This window comes from Arachis stenosperma, chromosome 6 (assembly GCF_014773155.1).
Source record: "Arachis stenosperma cultivar V10309 chromosome 6, arast.V10309.gnm1.PFL2, whole genome shotgun sequence".
Lineage (NCBI taxonomy): Eukaryota > Viridiplantae > Streptophyta > Magnoliopsida > Fabales > Fabaceae > Arachis > Arachis stenosperma.
Window position 1 is genome coordinate 145,279,537 of NC_080382.1, and position 16,677 is coordinate 145,296,213.

General features: G+C 30.5%; 1 pseudogene; it reads right to left on the reverse strand.

The window, feature by feature from the left end:
• Positions 1-1,877: 1,877 nt before the first annotated feature.
• LOC130933168 (rust resistance kinase Lr10-like) lies at positions 1,878-5,724 on the reverse strand (annotated as a pseudogene).
• Positions 5,725-16,677: the final 10,953 nt, after the last annotated feature.

The following is a 16,677-nucleotide window of genomic DNA, read 5'->3' on the forward strand; positions in this document are numbered from 1 at the left end:
TCTTACTTTCTGATATTTTTGCTATCTGAATTGATTAAACTAGTCAGTTTTTTTGCTGTCTTCATAAATGAAAAATTAAAATAGAAACAAAACTTTAATAATATATACATATATATATATATATATATATATATATATATATATATATATATATATATATATATATATAAATGCATCTAAAAACAAAAAGCTACAAGAACTAATTCCACATCTGAATTTTTGGACCAAAACCAGAAAAAAAGATATTACAAGTTTTATTGGATAAATTACTTACCCCAACCATACATTAAAATACTCAAACTCAATTTGTTTTTTCAATTTTTTTTAGAGAAAAAACTTTAAACACCCTCACAATTATCTCGAAAGATAATGAGATCTTTAAAAGAAAAATTCTTTCTAGCCCTTCATCTTTATTTTTGTAAGATTGATTAATCTTTCTGTTAATATCTTTTTCTATATTAACAGAATAAACTTACATGACATGTTAAACTGTTGATATATTCGTTAAGAGCCAATTAGGATTGACATATTCTTTTTTATTAAAAATCTCATTGTTTTTTGGAAATAATTGTCAAGGTTGTTTGTTTGTTTTTTATTATTTTTTAAGGTGAATTCTACTTTACCCTTTCTAAAATAAAAGATAAGTTATTCTTTATGACATATAAAGTGATTATTGATAAATTATTCTTTTATCAGAGCTCTAAAATTCACGTTATTTTCTTTTTTCTTTTCAATTGACGCTGTGTTTCTCTTAAAACTTGATAACATTGTCATTTTCATCATCCCCACTAAATACACATCTTCTTCTCTAATTTTAAAATCCTAATTCCTCTCAAATCTAATCACCGTTTTCAATCAATTAGATTAAAATTTTAAACTTGTTCTTACCTTTTTAATCTTCAATTTCAACAAACACATCTATCAATTTTTCAACTCTCTCTTTTCTAAGATTTTCTTCCTAAGAATTTGTTTTTACATGCTTTTTGTAGGGATATCTTGGATTTCAAAAACAATTCATTGAATGGCACTTATGATGAACAAATCTTGTGCTAAAGATGGTGTATTATTTTGGAAATGTCTACTCTATATATATATTTGGTTATGATGAAATATAATATGCAACAGCAACTTATCATTATTATTGTATTATGACATTGTTAACATTCTGAAAATGTTACTTTAATTAAACGCTGAGATGTTGTTAAATACATGTATTCTTGGCAAAGTATAGGTTGAAATTTGATTATCCAATATGAAAATGAAGGAATTTGTATGTTAATATTGGATAATCCTATACCATTAGATATAATCTCACACAATTAAAAATATTAATAATGACTAATTAATAATTATAAATCACAAAATTTAATGATCCCCTGTCACTCCTCTTAGAAAAATAACACACCTCTTTATTATACTTGTACTTTTACTTAACATAATAAGAAACTAGATCGTAAAAAAGCAAGCTGCTTTGGTCATCAACCAGAAAACTCACATAGGATTGGTTGTAATTTCCTCTCCAAAATCTGAAGAGCCAGAAAATTCATTTGAAGTAGTTACTCATACAAATTTGCAGAGAAAGCATACATGTAGTAGAATGTTGACTAAGTTTTAACACTTCATATTGTCAAAATAATATTACAAAATATTGCTAATAACAAAATTCTACACAATTTTTTGTAGGTAAACAAATAAACTTACATAATCAACCAAGAGAAAGAGACTTCTGGTATTAGAAGTGTACATGTGTCTATATTATATTACTAATTTGACAATTAAAATATTTTACATGCTATTCTTTAATAATAATTAAAATATTTTCTAATAATAATTAAAATAATAATGTTAATAGACGCGTGCCCACAAAGAAATGATCAAATTGTCATTCAACTTATTTTAATAAACAAAAGCGTACAACCCATACATATAAATTAAAATACAATATAGAAAAATATCACAGTTGCTATACTTATTGTCCTTTTACTTAACATAATAAGAAACAAGATCATAGAAAGCAAATTGCACTAGTCATCAACCAAAGCACTTTCACATAGGATTGGTTGTAATTTCCTCCTCAAAACCTGAACAACTAGAAGAATCATCTGAAATAGTTACTCCTGAATTAATCTCAGAATCTTTGTGAATCGTATCATTTGGATAATATGAAGGTCTTGGAGGCATTTCAATGCTTGCAGCATCCCCTTCTAACATTTTCACCACTTTGTTCATTGAAGGACGATCACTTGGCTTCAATTGTATACACCATAGTGCAGTTAAGAACATCCTTTTTGCTACTTCGCTTGTTTCTTCATGCATTAAAATTTCCATCTCTATCTCATCATTTTTCTGAGTCAATTGATCATATATCCAAAATGGAAAGTAAAATTGACTCGAATGCTCTGCATTTGGGTTGGAGTTTCTTCTTTGACTTGCCATCTCCATCAAAAGCATTCCAAAACTATAGACATCAGCCTTATAAGATACTGCTCCAATATTTTGGTAGAACAATTCTGGAGCCATGTAACCAATTGTTCCTCGTGCTGCTGTCAAAGTTACAATACTATTATCAAGAGGATTAAGCTTTGCAAGACCAAAGTCTGAGACCTTAGGAATAAAGTTTTCGTCAAGAAGAATATTGTGAGGCTTGATATCAAAATGCAAAATTTGCATGTCACAACCTTCATGCAGATAAGCTATACCACGAGCCACACCAAGAGATATTTCAAAAAGTTCCTGGTAAGTCAATGATACACTATCCACTTTGGAGAAGATAAACTTATCTAGAGAACCATTGGGCATAAATTCGTATACAAGAGCACGTTTTGAACCCTCAACACAAAATCCAATCAACCTTACTACGTTGGCATGATGTATTCTACCAATTGTAGCAACTTCACTGATGAATTCTTGACCATTAGTCTTAGCTTTACCCAACATTTTTATGGCTACAAAAGGTCCACTTCGTAACTTTCCCTTGTACACAGAACCGAATCCTCCTTCTCCCAATTTTTCCTTAAAATCTCGTGTCATTTTCTTTATCTCTTTATATGAATACCTTATTGGAATGAGATTGTTACCTTGCAAAAATTCCTCAATATTTTCATAAATTGATGCATGTTTTTTTTTGGCATGTGTAGATCAACAATACCAAGAAAAACACGAGACTCAGTATGAATTTGACGACCATATATGGCACCATAACCCGTCCCGTGAATACTCCTAGCTTAATAAGAGCTAATACATCCGTTTTATAGAAGGTTTCGCCACGATCTTGTCCTACTATTTTTCGAAGTCCTGCGAAAATATCAAGTATCAATCAATTTAAATATATTTGTTGCTAACGAGAACATAAAGTTGAACATGGTGTACAAAGAATGTAATTTGATTTTCGATCGCTGTAAATAATTTTTACGTAAATAATTAATTGGCATAAGAACAACCATCAAACTCTTAAAAAATTAGAAGAATGGCAAATTAATTAGTCTTTAAAAGATATTTTATATTTTGTGGTACCCTAATAATAATATCTTTCTTAGTCACATTAGGACTCAATATGGAAATCACACCATGCAACATAAAATATTTGCTGAGGAATGAGAATCTACCTTTCAAAATTCCGTACACGTAATCTGTAGAAAAGAATTTGTGAAAAATTAGAAATATGGCAATGACAATAAACTAGTATTACTGTATTAGTCGATGCACAATTGACAATAGTAATGCTCTCTCTTTTTTCAAAATAATTGGATTATTTAATTTATAGGTTTATTTAAAAATTAATGTATTTAGATAATTCTTCTGTTTAAATATATTAAATTTTTAATAAATTTAAAAAGTAAAACAAAAACACTTATTTTAAAATAAATAAAATAATAATTAAGAGCGGTATTTTATTGTTTTGTATTATTGTTTTATATTGAGTAATATTCTAAATCAGTTCTCAAAAAAAATTTTAGTTGGACAATTTAATTCTCAATAAAATTTAATCACTAAATCGATTTTTAATCTTTTATTTTGTTAGACATATTAATCAAATTTTGATAAAATGTTAGACAAAAACAAATCAACCTATGTTATTATTTAATAAAAGTGATATAACAGTTCTTATGAATTTTTAAAATTCTTATATTTGCCTCTTTATATAGACAAATAATTTGATATAGTGATTAATGTATCTAACAGAATAAAAATTTGAAAATTAATTTAATGATTCAAATTTGTTGAGGACAAATAAAAGTGTTTGCGTAAAAAAATTTTAAGGATTAACTTATGGTATTATATATTCTTATATATATGTTTAAGGTATTGCTTACTGCTTAGTTGTTAATATATACCTAAGCTATTGTCAGGGTAATATCGTAATACAACAATAATAATGCTGTATATAAAAAATTAAAGGTTAAATTAGTTATATTATTGTATATTTATATATGTTATTTTATATATTCTTAATCGACTACTACTACTAATAATATTTTTTTATAGTAGAATAATCAAATTTTTTATATATACTAGAATAATTAAATACTTTTAAAAAATAAAATCAAAGTTTACATGAATATTAAATATTCATTTCTATAAGATAATTGATAAATGGTTGGTGACTGATTTTTTGTATTAGTGGAGTATAATTAATCGAAATATAACATAATAATAATAATAATATAGGTGATAGCTAGGGAAAAATAAAATAAGTGCAATGGTATAAGATAACAAATAGAAAAGAAAATTCGATTAAAAACAATGCGATGGACAATATTCTTTGAACTAAATTATATTTATACATAGTTCCACACAAATTTGATCCCCCATGAAAAGTTTTTGTTTCGCACACTAAATTAACTCGCCTTAGTAACTAATAAGGGATAAAAATCCATACCTTCTACGATTATTTGGAGCCTCGATACCTTTCCTAAATCACAGTAGAAACAAATTAGCTCTGGAGCATCGAAGATAGCAAAAATAATACTATGCTCGAGTACAAGGGATAATAAACATCTTCTCGAAAAATTAGTTTAAATTTTTGGTTCATCAAGAATCGAACTCTTGACCCTTCGGATCTAGTATTTTAATACCATGTCATGATACCATTCATCCCAAAACCTTCAGCTGATGGGAAAATGTAACACTAATAATTATATCTCTAATACTCCATAAACCTCCATTGTACACATTGTATAAATATTTCATTGGCTCCTCATACTTTCCCATAATATAATTGTTTTATCAAATATATTAAATCATTCAATAATTGTAAATGGTCAACTTCTTCTAATGTATAAGTAAAGCAACTGTAAGTAAGTTTGTACTTAAATATTTTCTGTACATAGTATATGTTTGTGTGATAGAAAAGTTTTATATTTGTATTTCTACTTTTACAATTAAACAAAATTCTAATTATTGTGTCAGTATTTTTGTGAGTAGAGTATCCAAATGCAGCCTAATCATATAATCTTTAACTATCCAATTCTAGTTATAGATTCTTACCACACTCTTGCCCCAGAAGTGGTGTGACACAGGTATCGCTTTCGTTGAAAGTACATGTGAGACTACTTTGAGCGGTTTGGTCGATTGTGCAATGACTCCACTTCCCTCCACACTTATATTCACAAATACCAGGTACCCACGAAACCTCAAATCCATAACTGAGCATCCTATGAATCTCAGCATATGAACAGTTTTGGTTGCAGCTCAATAATGATTTCCCATATGGCCATCCCCTCGGTGGAGCAAGAAAGGATGAGGAGGCAGCAGCCAGCTTCACACTGCAACCATCTCTTATTTCCACCACCTCGAACCATCCAACAACGGCATAAACATGTTGGCCTTGTTTAATGCAAGGGGCAGTGTCCACATATCGTGGATTGTCCCTCACCAGATTGCTGCACTCTAAGAAAACCACGCTATCGAATAATCTTACAGTTTCGCTTTGTGTGGAGCCATTACGAAGAACAGTCTGTCGGTCTTGAAAGTCTTCATATGGTTTCGGTTCATCATCATCAAGAATACTCCAGGAGAAATAGGATCCGTTTATGGAATAGTGAGGAAGGGTGGAGCAATCATCCTCTGAGATGCCGGGATCTACGAGTCGGATTGTGAAGTTATTGTAGTTTATTGATTCAACATGGTAGTTCTTCCCCGGGAACAAAGCTAGCACGGCGATGTTATTCTCGCATGCCAACTCATACCTCCGATCGCCACAATTTTCTAGGTCATCCTTCAGCCGGAAAGGATAACTGATGTTGGTGACTTATGGGGCACATGTTCTTTTAGCATCCACGGCGGCGGAGGCAACAGTGGTAATTAGGAGCAAGTAATGGAAGAGTGAGCCTGTTTTCATGGTGATTGATGATTCATGATGAAAATTGAAAAATCTTGATTATGTTATAAGGTAAATCAAAGCATCCCATCCATACTTTGTTGAGGGCAAAATCGTCTTTCCATTTGTCAATAGCATTGACTTGGTAGACTTTTTTGTTTGGTTGTGAGGAAGGAAGGAAGGAGGTAAAGAGAAAGGAAGGAGCTAAATCAAAACATCCCATCCAGAGGGCAAAATTGTCTTTCCATTTGTCCGTGCTATTGGCTTGGTAGACTTTGTCTTCGCACCGCAAGTCAGCATGCTAATAACTTTCTCCTGCTTAATATATAGTAAAAGAGGAGTTTTTTGGTGATCAAGATAATGGTGTTTAAAGGTGGTCAAAGATTGACTTACAAATTAGAAGTTGATATATAAAATGATTGAATATAACAGAAAATATTTTAGGAATATGCTTTATGAATTACATTAAAAACGAGAAAAACTAAGTTATAAAAAAATATAAATACATGCAAGAAAAAAAGATAAAAAAAGCTGTGAAGTTAATAAAAATAAAATTTATTTAAATAAATTAAATAAATATTTTATTTATTAAAATAAATAATTATAAAAATTATTATAAAAATACATCTCTCAATCTTATATCGTTTATTTACATTATAAACGATATAATTATAAATATATTTTATGTATACCATAAAAGATATATATGAAATTTGAAAAAATACACATATTTCGTTTACCGTGTAAACAAGATATATTCAAATGATCCGTTTACCGTGTAAACAAGATATGTGTATTTGTAAATATAAAAATATAATTTTTAAAAATAATAAAAAATATTAATAATTTAAATTAGACCAAACTCTTAAAATTGAACGTTTCAAATAATAGGGAAAATAAACTGTTTCAAATAATAGGAAAGATGGACCGTTTCAAAATAACAAAAAAGATAGACGCTTTTAACTAACTAAACCGTCTATTTTTCCTATTATTTGAAACGTTCCATTTTAAAAGTTTGGTCTAATTTAAATGATTAATATTTTTATTATTTTTAAAAATTATATTTTTATATTTATAAATACGCATATCTTATTTACACGGTAAACGGATCATTTGAATGTATCTTATTTACACGGTAAACGAAATATGTGTAATTTTTTAAATTTTATATATATCTTTTACGGTATACATAAAATATATTTATAATTATATCGTTTACAATGTAAATAAACGATATAAGATTGAGAGACGTATTTTTATAATAATTTTTATAATTATTTATTTTAATAAATAAAATATTTATTTAATTTATTTAAATGAATTCCATTTTTATTAACTTCACAGCTTTTTTTATTTTTTTCTTCCATGTATTTATATTTTTTTATAACTTAGTTTTTCTCATTTTTAATGTAATTTACAAAAGCATATTTTTTGAATGTTTTCTACTATATTCAATCATTTCACATGTCAACTTTTAATTTGTGGGTCAATCTTTGGCCACTTTTGGACACCATTATCTTGTTCACCAAAAAACTCCTTATAGTAAAATATCCAACAACATACCTTTAAATGAATTTTAGATTGGTAATTAATTAATTTTTAATTTATTTGGATGATAATGTAAAAAATAAAAAAATATATTAGGTAGTTTTTAATAAGGTGTTTGCTACGGTATGATGATAAATTCATACGTACCGATACGTTTAAAATATGGTCAAATAACAATAAGACAAGTGGAATTTATTTTCCACGTCAGCATTTAATTTTTTCTTTTTTAAATATATAGTATATCACAACTTTTACTAAAATACCCTTTTAATTAAATAAAAATAAAAAACATTTATTCATTTAATTTTATAAAAAGATTTAAAAATCTTTTCTTTATTTGATTAGACAAAAATACCCTTTTAAATTAATCAAATTTTAGAATTCAATTAATCTTAATTCTATAGTTTTAAATAACTGAAACAACAAAACAAAAACATATTATAAAAACAAAAAATCAAAACTGTTCTTCGTCTGTGTTAAACATATTAAAAAACCAAAAAATTAAAATTATTCTTCGTCTGGGTTCAGAAACCTTCTCGTCTCTCTGCTCCTCAATCTCTCTCATCTGTCTCACTGTGCGTTGGACGACGCCATTGTTTTGGTTCCCGCACGGATGACCTTTCCTTCCCCTTACCTTTAGTCTTCATTCTAAACCCCTATCTTAACAGCTTCTCCCCAAATCAAAAAAGAAAGTTGAATCAGGAAACCTTAGCTTCTCCACCACCGCTGCAAGAACTGCCACTGTCCGTCGCTCTCAGGCACTACCATTGTCGTCTGGTCGTCCGTGCTTCTTCCTCCTTCAAGAATCGCAGCTTCTTCTTCCTCGAGCTCGACGCGTCAGTTCCTGGTATATCATCTGCTCTATCGTGCTCCTGCCGCCGTCCGTTGGGCGCTCAGTTACCATCGTCTTTGTCTGTCGCAGATTCTTCCAACCCACCACTGCCTTTTGAGTTGTGTTCGTCGTCTGGTCTCTGTCTCTGTCACGATTCTGCCCCCTCTTCTCAGACTGCTCAGAAGAAAAACCCATCTCCATTCCAGTTTCCTTCTTTCGAGTTCAGAGAGCAAAAGCTCAACCAAGAAAAAAACCTTAGACTTCGACGGTCAGTTTACTGCTAACTTCTTCTGCGTTTTTTATTTATGCCATGTTCAATGATTATTTGATTACTGAATATTTGAATGTTTTGTGTTTTAATTTTTTATTGAATGATTATTTGATTACTAAGGAGCTCTAGTTCTGTTGTGTTGCTATTTTTGTGTGTTGTGATATTTTTTTGAATGAGCTTCTGCTGTGGTGCTCTTTTGTGTGTTGCTGTATTACTTTTTTATGTGTTCTTTATTTTTTATTGACATGCATCTGAGTGATATCACCACTGTAACTTAACTACTAAGTATTGTAGTACTTGATTTTAGTTATGATTTTTTAAATTTCTTGATTCTTGGTTGAAATATTTTCTGCAGTTCTCTAGTATTTTCTTGGTTGCTATTCTTGATTCTTGATTTTTGTTATGATTTTTTAATGCTTCTATTTTTTCCTGTTCTGTACTTGAGTTGATTCTGTTATTTGATTTTTGATTCTTGATTTTTCACTGCATCTATTATGATTCACCATAGCACGCTATTTGATGTTATTTCATATACGAGTGTTTCATTTATATCATAATTAGTAATACAACTCTAAATATTTGAAGTTTGGCTAATTATAATTCATAGAGCATGTTACAAATCATTTTTATAAAACTCAGAAGAAAATTGAAAAGCTGCATGCCTATTGAAAGTTGAAACCAAATTAATAGTACTGTTTTAACTCTTTCCTAGTAGTCAATAGCAGAAATAGGCATTTGGTTTAAATATGCATGTAATGTTACAAAGAATTTGATCCTTGTTACTTATCTAGCTTAAATTTGTATTGTTTTTACCTTTTTGACTAAACAGATTTTTGTCTCTCTTAATGACTTTTAGTTTATCATTGTAAAATTGATGAGCAAACCCGAGAGTTTTAAGGAACTAAGATAGCGATGAAAGAAGGAAATACTTGCTATTTAATTCTTTGTTGATTGTCATTATCGATCTTATATTTGGTTTAATATTTCTTCAATGTCATTATCACATGTTCTCTTAGTTTTTGAGTGGATGTGATTTTGGATTTTACTTATTTGTTATCTCTCTACTTTGATCTTTAGATTTCAGTGGATATGCTTATATTCAGTTGCATAGAAAGAAAATATGATGTTGCTTACCAACTTTTATTGATGGCAGAAACTAGGAGAGCTTATTTATTTATTTGTTTATTCATTTAAGTTTAAATTTCGAGGGAGCTAATGAAGGTTTCCCAAATATACTCCATTTTGGTCAAATTTGGATCTCTTTTGGTTTAAATCTAGTTAGGCCACTTTCGGCATCTTATTACCGATTTAGCACACAACTGGAACTAACTTTTACTAGGCAGTATTGTACACCCTTAACATAAGTGTTCGAAAATTTTCTGGGTTTATTCATTTATTTTTAGCTCAACTTTTTCTTTAATAAACTGGATATTCTAGTCCTGGCTGTTATTAATTTGGCTAACGTTGATTGAAGATTTGGTTTTCTTTTATTATTCTCATTATGCAAGTGGAAAGTAGTTTTGAATTTTTTGCAATGATTTTGTACATAGTGGTAATTAAAGGGAAGAATTGTTGTTTTTTTTTTCTCTCATAAGATGAGGCAAGTTGTTTCATACATAGAATCTGGTCAATTAAAACTTAAAATTATGTTCAATAGTTATTCTATCTTGTTGCATCCAAAAATTATACTCTTATTTGTAAATATGTAAATGTCTTAATTGTTTATTTATTTAATATTATATGACATTATGTTGATCACTTATCTAGTTATCACACAGGACTACTGATAGGATTATCATGGTAACTGGTGGAATAAATGAAATCCTAAGAGCTGTTGAACTTATTCTGTCTAAGTTGCTCAGTGAGATAATTTATGATGTCAATTTGATTGGTAATGAAGAAAATGAAAACATGTATTACAATTTTCTGTTTTCCTGAAAATTATTTACCTTATGTCATTAGCTTCAAAGTGAGGATGAAAATGATGCTGAGCCAAAAACAAAAGTGAGACTTATTGTTCCAAATGGTTCTTGTGGTGGTATAATTGGTAAGGGAGGTGCTACCATTAGGTACTATTGCTTTTCCTCATTAAGTTATCTATTTACAATTTTTTAAAATATGTACAGATAAAAGTAGTTGTTAATACTATCATACTACTATGTCTTAATCTATGATTCTAGATGTACTGTGATTTCATGTGGTTTTTTGGTGTTCCAAACTTTTATTTCCCCTTGCTCCCCTAAATTATGTCAAAAAAGAGAGAGTTCTTAATTGTAGAACCCTTTCTCTTTGTTTTTAAATTACACATGATTGGTGATGAAAGCTTAGAGCATAAATTCTTGCCTTTGGTCAGGTCATTCATTGAAGAATCTCAGACTGAAATTAAGATATCTCCTCACGATAATAATTATTACGGGCTAGTATAAAGACAGCTTAAGCACTCGGATGGAAAATAAATTGAAGGATCGTCAATAGATTCGTAGTCCTATATCAGGGACGAACTTATACAAATATTCCAGCCTATTTTTGCAACATTGAAGAAGATGTTCTTGAAGGACGACTACCATAGTAGATTGAGTATCCACTCGATCAAAGTTGGATTTTCCAAGGATAAGCAGTTGCGTGGTATCTTGACCAATATGAAAAGCCGTAAGGTTAGTACTGGATGATGTCAAGGCGCTGAGATCAATCATTTCCCATATTATTAACCTTCCTTTTGGAGCGGGTAACAAGCCTCACATTGTTGAAGTTGAAGAGCTTTGTTATCGTCAACTCGATTTCCTCCAAAAAAAATATAGTGACGAGTATAATTTTTTGTCTTTTTTAATTGTGTGTGTTTTTTTTTAAACTGACATATTTTAATTTAGGAAAATTACCCCTTTAACAATAAGGTAGGGATGAATTCAGTGCTCTTTTGGAACATCCACATGAAAATCCAGTTCCTGGACACGGTCCACTTACTTATATTTCGAAATGAAAAACTCCCAAATACAATTTTTGGTTATATTGGCAATTATTTTTTTACCATGGACATTTAAAAAAAATATACATCCAGAATTGTCTAGAATATACTACCATCATGGAGAACCCGATCAATATTCTACACATCATAGCATAGTAAGACCGGATTCTCGATGATGGTGGTATATTCTAAACAATTCTGGATGCATATTTTCTTTAAATGCCCATGTGAAAAACAATTGTCAATATAACACAAAACTGTACTTGAAAGTTTCCCATTTCGAAATATGAATCAGTGAACCGTGTCCAGAAACAGGATTCTCATGTGAATGCTCCAAAAGAGCACTGGATTCATCCCCCACCTTATTGTTAAAGGGATAATTTTTCTAAATTAAAATATGTCAGTTTAAAAAAAAAGACACACACAATTAGAAAAGACAAAAAAAATTATACCCGTCACTATTTTTTTTAGGAAATCGAGTTGATGATAACAAAGCTCTTCAACTTCAACAATGTGAGGCTTGTTACCCGCTCCAAAAGGAAGGTTAATAATATGGGAAATGATTGATCTCAGCGCCTTGCATCATCCGAGTGTTTGTCTTGAATGTAGTTAGTACTAACCCTACGGCTTTTCGTATTGGTCAAGATACCACGCAACTGCTTATCCCTGAAAAATCAAACTTTGACTGAGTGGATACTAAATCTACCATGGTAGTCGTCCTTCAAAAACATCTTCTTTAATGTTGCAAAAATGGGCTGGAATATTTGTATAAGTTCGTCTCTGATACAGGACCACAAATCTGTTGTTGCTGGTCGATCCTTCAATTTATTTTTCATCCAAGTGCAGAAGTGCTTAAGCTGCCTTTATACTCACCCGTAATTGGCCTTCTCTGTGAAATATCCAGATAGTGCATTTGCAGATAATTACCGTGGTATGAATGACAGATAACCTGTCTTTGATACCATTGTTTTATAAAATCCATGTCCGCCTTGTGTCCAAACTCATGAATCACCGCATGATTAGCAAATCCAATATCTACGACTTGAAATCCATCATCTGTCTGTTCGTCTAGATACGGATAATAAAACTGCCCAGCAGAAGCCATGGCTAAACCCTAAACAAAAATTTAATAATGATTTTATTTTCATTTTTGCAACAGCAAAAAAATTTCAACAAAAAATCTAATAACCAAGAATAATTAAATTAACACAATAAAAGCAATATAGAAAAAGAAAAATAATAAAACCCAGCAAAAAGATCAATTAACACATCAACAATTAAATGATTAACTTAACAAATTAAGCCCATGGCAAGCAATAAGTGAATAACAAAAGCATCGATCAGCAAGAACAACTAGGCAGCAGCAATAAGCAATAAGGTAATATCAACAATCCATAGCAAAAAAAATAATAATAATAACACCTAATACAACAGCAATTAAGTGATTAACAACTTAACAAATAGCAAGAATAACGCAGCAACCAACAACACAGCAACCAGCAGCAAGAACTAGCAAGAACAACTAGACAATAGCAGAATAAAAAACTAACAAAAACACAGCAGCCATCAACAGAAAGTGAAAGAACATAGGAAGGAATATTAGGGGTGGGCATGGTTTGGATTTAGGTAAATCTCCCTAAATCCAAACCAGATCCATTTCCGAACCAGTTTTATGGTTCATAAAACCAAACCAGAACTGGATTGAAGAGAGAAACCGGTTCTAAACCGGTTTGTAAAAATAAAAACCGGTTTTAAACCGGTTTTATAATTTAAATTCGATTTTACTTATAAACCGGTTTTAAATCCAATTTTACATATAAAACCGGTTTTAAATTCGGTTTTTTTAAATCCATATCTAAAATCCGTTTTTTTTTTTTAAATCCAAATCTAAAATCTGGTTTTTTTTTTATAAAATCCAGTTTTAAAACCAGATTTTTGAAAATCCAGTTTTAAACCCAGTTTCTTCAACCAAAAATCCAATTTTAAAACTAGTTTTTAAAAATCCAATTTTTAAGATATTTTAACAAAAAATCCACTTTTAAAACCAGTTTTTAGAAATTCAATTTTCAAACCATAATTTTTTTAAAAGTAAAATTAATACTAAAGTCATTTTAAAGTGTATAGGTTCATTACAAGTTTACAACTAGTTTACAACTAGACCCGATTCAAATTTCAATTATTTAAACAAGATTCAATTGTTGCTCCTATAACCTTTCATAAGAATAACAATTGTTATTGTTATGACTCAAGCCTATGGAGAGAGTAGCCCAACCCAAAAGACTAGATATTAAGTTGGAGCTTCATGACTTCAGTATTATATTTAGCTTACTTGGCTACTTGCCTAATCCAGGACCCGTAACACTCTCCCTGTCTAACTGCAAGATTCAAAACCTACTCAAGAAGCATCGTCAAAATCATCTGCTTATCAGCTTGTGATTCTTTCATTTCTTTGGTCAAATGCCTATATGCATTGTTTCAAAAACAAAGTTACCGTCTCATTTTTTCTTTAGGGATATGCAGCCTAGTATATCTAATCTAATCATGCAATTAAACATAGATTCAGAACTTTCCTAAACAACAATAACATGAAATAAAACTAAGATTCATATAAAAACCAATAAATAATAAAACCAACCATCCATCTACAAACTAGGAAACTTAGGCAACTAAATTCGAGACAGCTTAAACTACAAAGTTCTTAGAGTTTTTTATGCAACCAACTAGACTTCTTAGAGTTCCAGGACAAATTAGTTCTCTGATCTTATCACTTTTCATCATTTAATCTCAGCCCCAAGTGTTTGATTAGCATTCAATCATCACAATATAAAATCACATATTCAGAAGATCAATTAAACATTCGCCACAACATAATCAAGCACAAATCCAGCAACACAAACTCAACCAATACAGCTTCATAATTTCAGTTTATATATCATATGATTGAGCTTCTAACTATCCTAACCCTTATTCTTAGTAGCTGATTTCTCTTAGTATAATTCTCTTGGTCTTAAATTACAAAGAACCTGAAAATTCATTGTTTTCAAATTTTTAATCACTCAGTTAAGATAAATACTTAAAATATATATAAGACTCGTGTTTCAGAGTAGTCACAAGTTGTATCTGCTTGCTATTCTACTGTGTGTATATATATATAAAGTATGAAAATTATTTTGAGTGGATAACATCTCCTTATTGCTAAATATATAGTTAATTTTTGCAGTATGGCTATTAAATTATAGGAAAATTAAATGATGAGTATGACTTGTTGAACATTTGCTACATGATAAACTAACAATACAAATAAGGAAAAATAAATGCACGCATAAACAAAAAAAGCAAAGGCACACGTGATAAAACTATAAAAAAGATAATATAATATTTGAGATAAGTCATAAAATTGGAGAAGTTGGTCTAAGCGTCCAACCAGTTCAATTAGACCAAAATAATGAGTTCTGGAAGAGGCTTCTATTGCTTCAATGTTGGACTGAACAGTTGAAGAGTATACAGATTCTAAAATTTCTATTCCAACAGTTTCTCATAAAATTCTACATTTGATATGGCATTAACACAAACACTTGATATGCATAACAGCATAAGCAATCAAACCTTGTTCAGTTTTTCAAATTGATGGAATGGAACAGAACAGAAAAGGACATGGAAGCACCTTTGGCAATTTCAACTATATAATCACAAATGTAGTAAATCCCTATCTACCACTCAATTCCTTTTTTCAGATGATAGATTCACTATGTGGTTCTTCTCTGTTGCTTCACAACATTTCAATCTACCAAATTAATTTACTTAATGGTAAAACTATCTAACCTTGAGGGAACCCAGAGAATGGAGAAGAACGGAGCTGGGTCACGGCGAGAAAAGGCGGACGACGGAACTGCGGATGGCGGAACAGAGCTGTGGCGCGACGTGCTTGTGGTGGTGGTGGCAGCTACGAAACTGCAGTGCCAGTTGCCTACTCCGGTGTCGGCTGCGGCGGAGGAGAAGAGGCGAAGGAGAAAAGGATTCGTGCGAGAAGTGTGATTGGTTCACGGTTCACCAAATCAGAAATTCAGATTTAGGGTTTTTTGGAGATTTGGATTTTAATCTGGATCTGGATCCGAATCCGGATTTAAAATTGTTTAAATAGATTGAATTTAAAACCAAATTATAAAATAAATTTGGTTTGATTTGAATTTTTTTTTCTAAAACTGATTTTTTTTAATGGTTTAGATTTGGATTTGGATTAAAATCCAAAATTTGGATTTTTTTGCCCACCCCTACTCAAAACCAGAACTAATCTAATAAATTAGAACTTTAAAAATTGAACTAATACATGTTCTTAACAGATCAAGTCATCAATATTCAGTAATCAATTAATCAGAACTCAAGCTATCGAGAGAGGCACACGAAACTAGAAGAGGGAGAACGGTGAAGAGATCTGACCGGCGGCGAGAGAGTAGAGAGGAAGCGACCGAGACTGTGTGAGCAGAGAGCACAACAGCCGCGGAGAGGAGCGGAGAGGAGCGGAGATCGGCAATGAGGTCACAGATTGCAGCCTCGGTGGAGAGAGATTACATAGCAACAGCGACGGTGGAGAGACAAGACTGAGAGACTACGGGTAGTGGAGTAGTGGGTGGTAATGGTAGAAGAAAAAATTGATATTATAATTAAAATTAATTATCTAAATTCTAAAATTTAAGAGGTTAATTTAAAATAATTTGGTTATTTTAATAATAAATTATTTAAAAAAT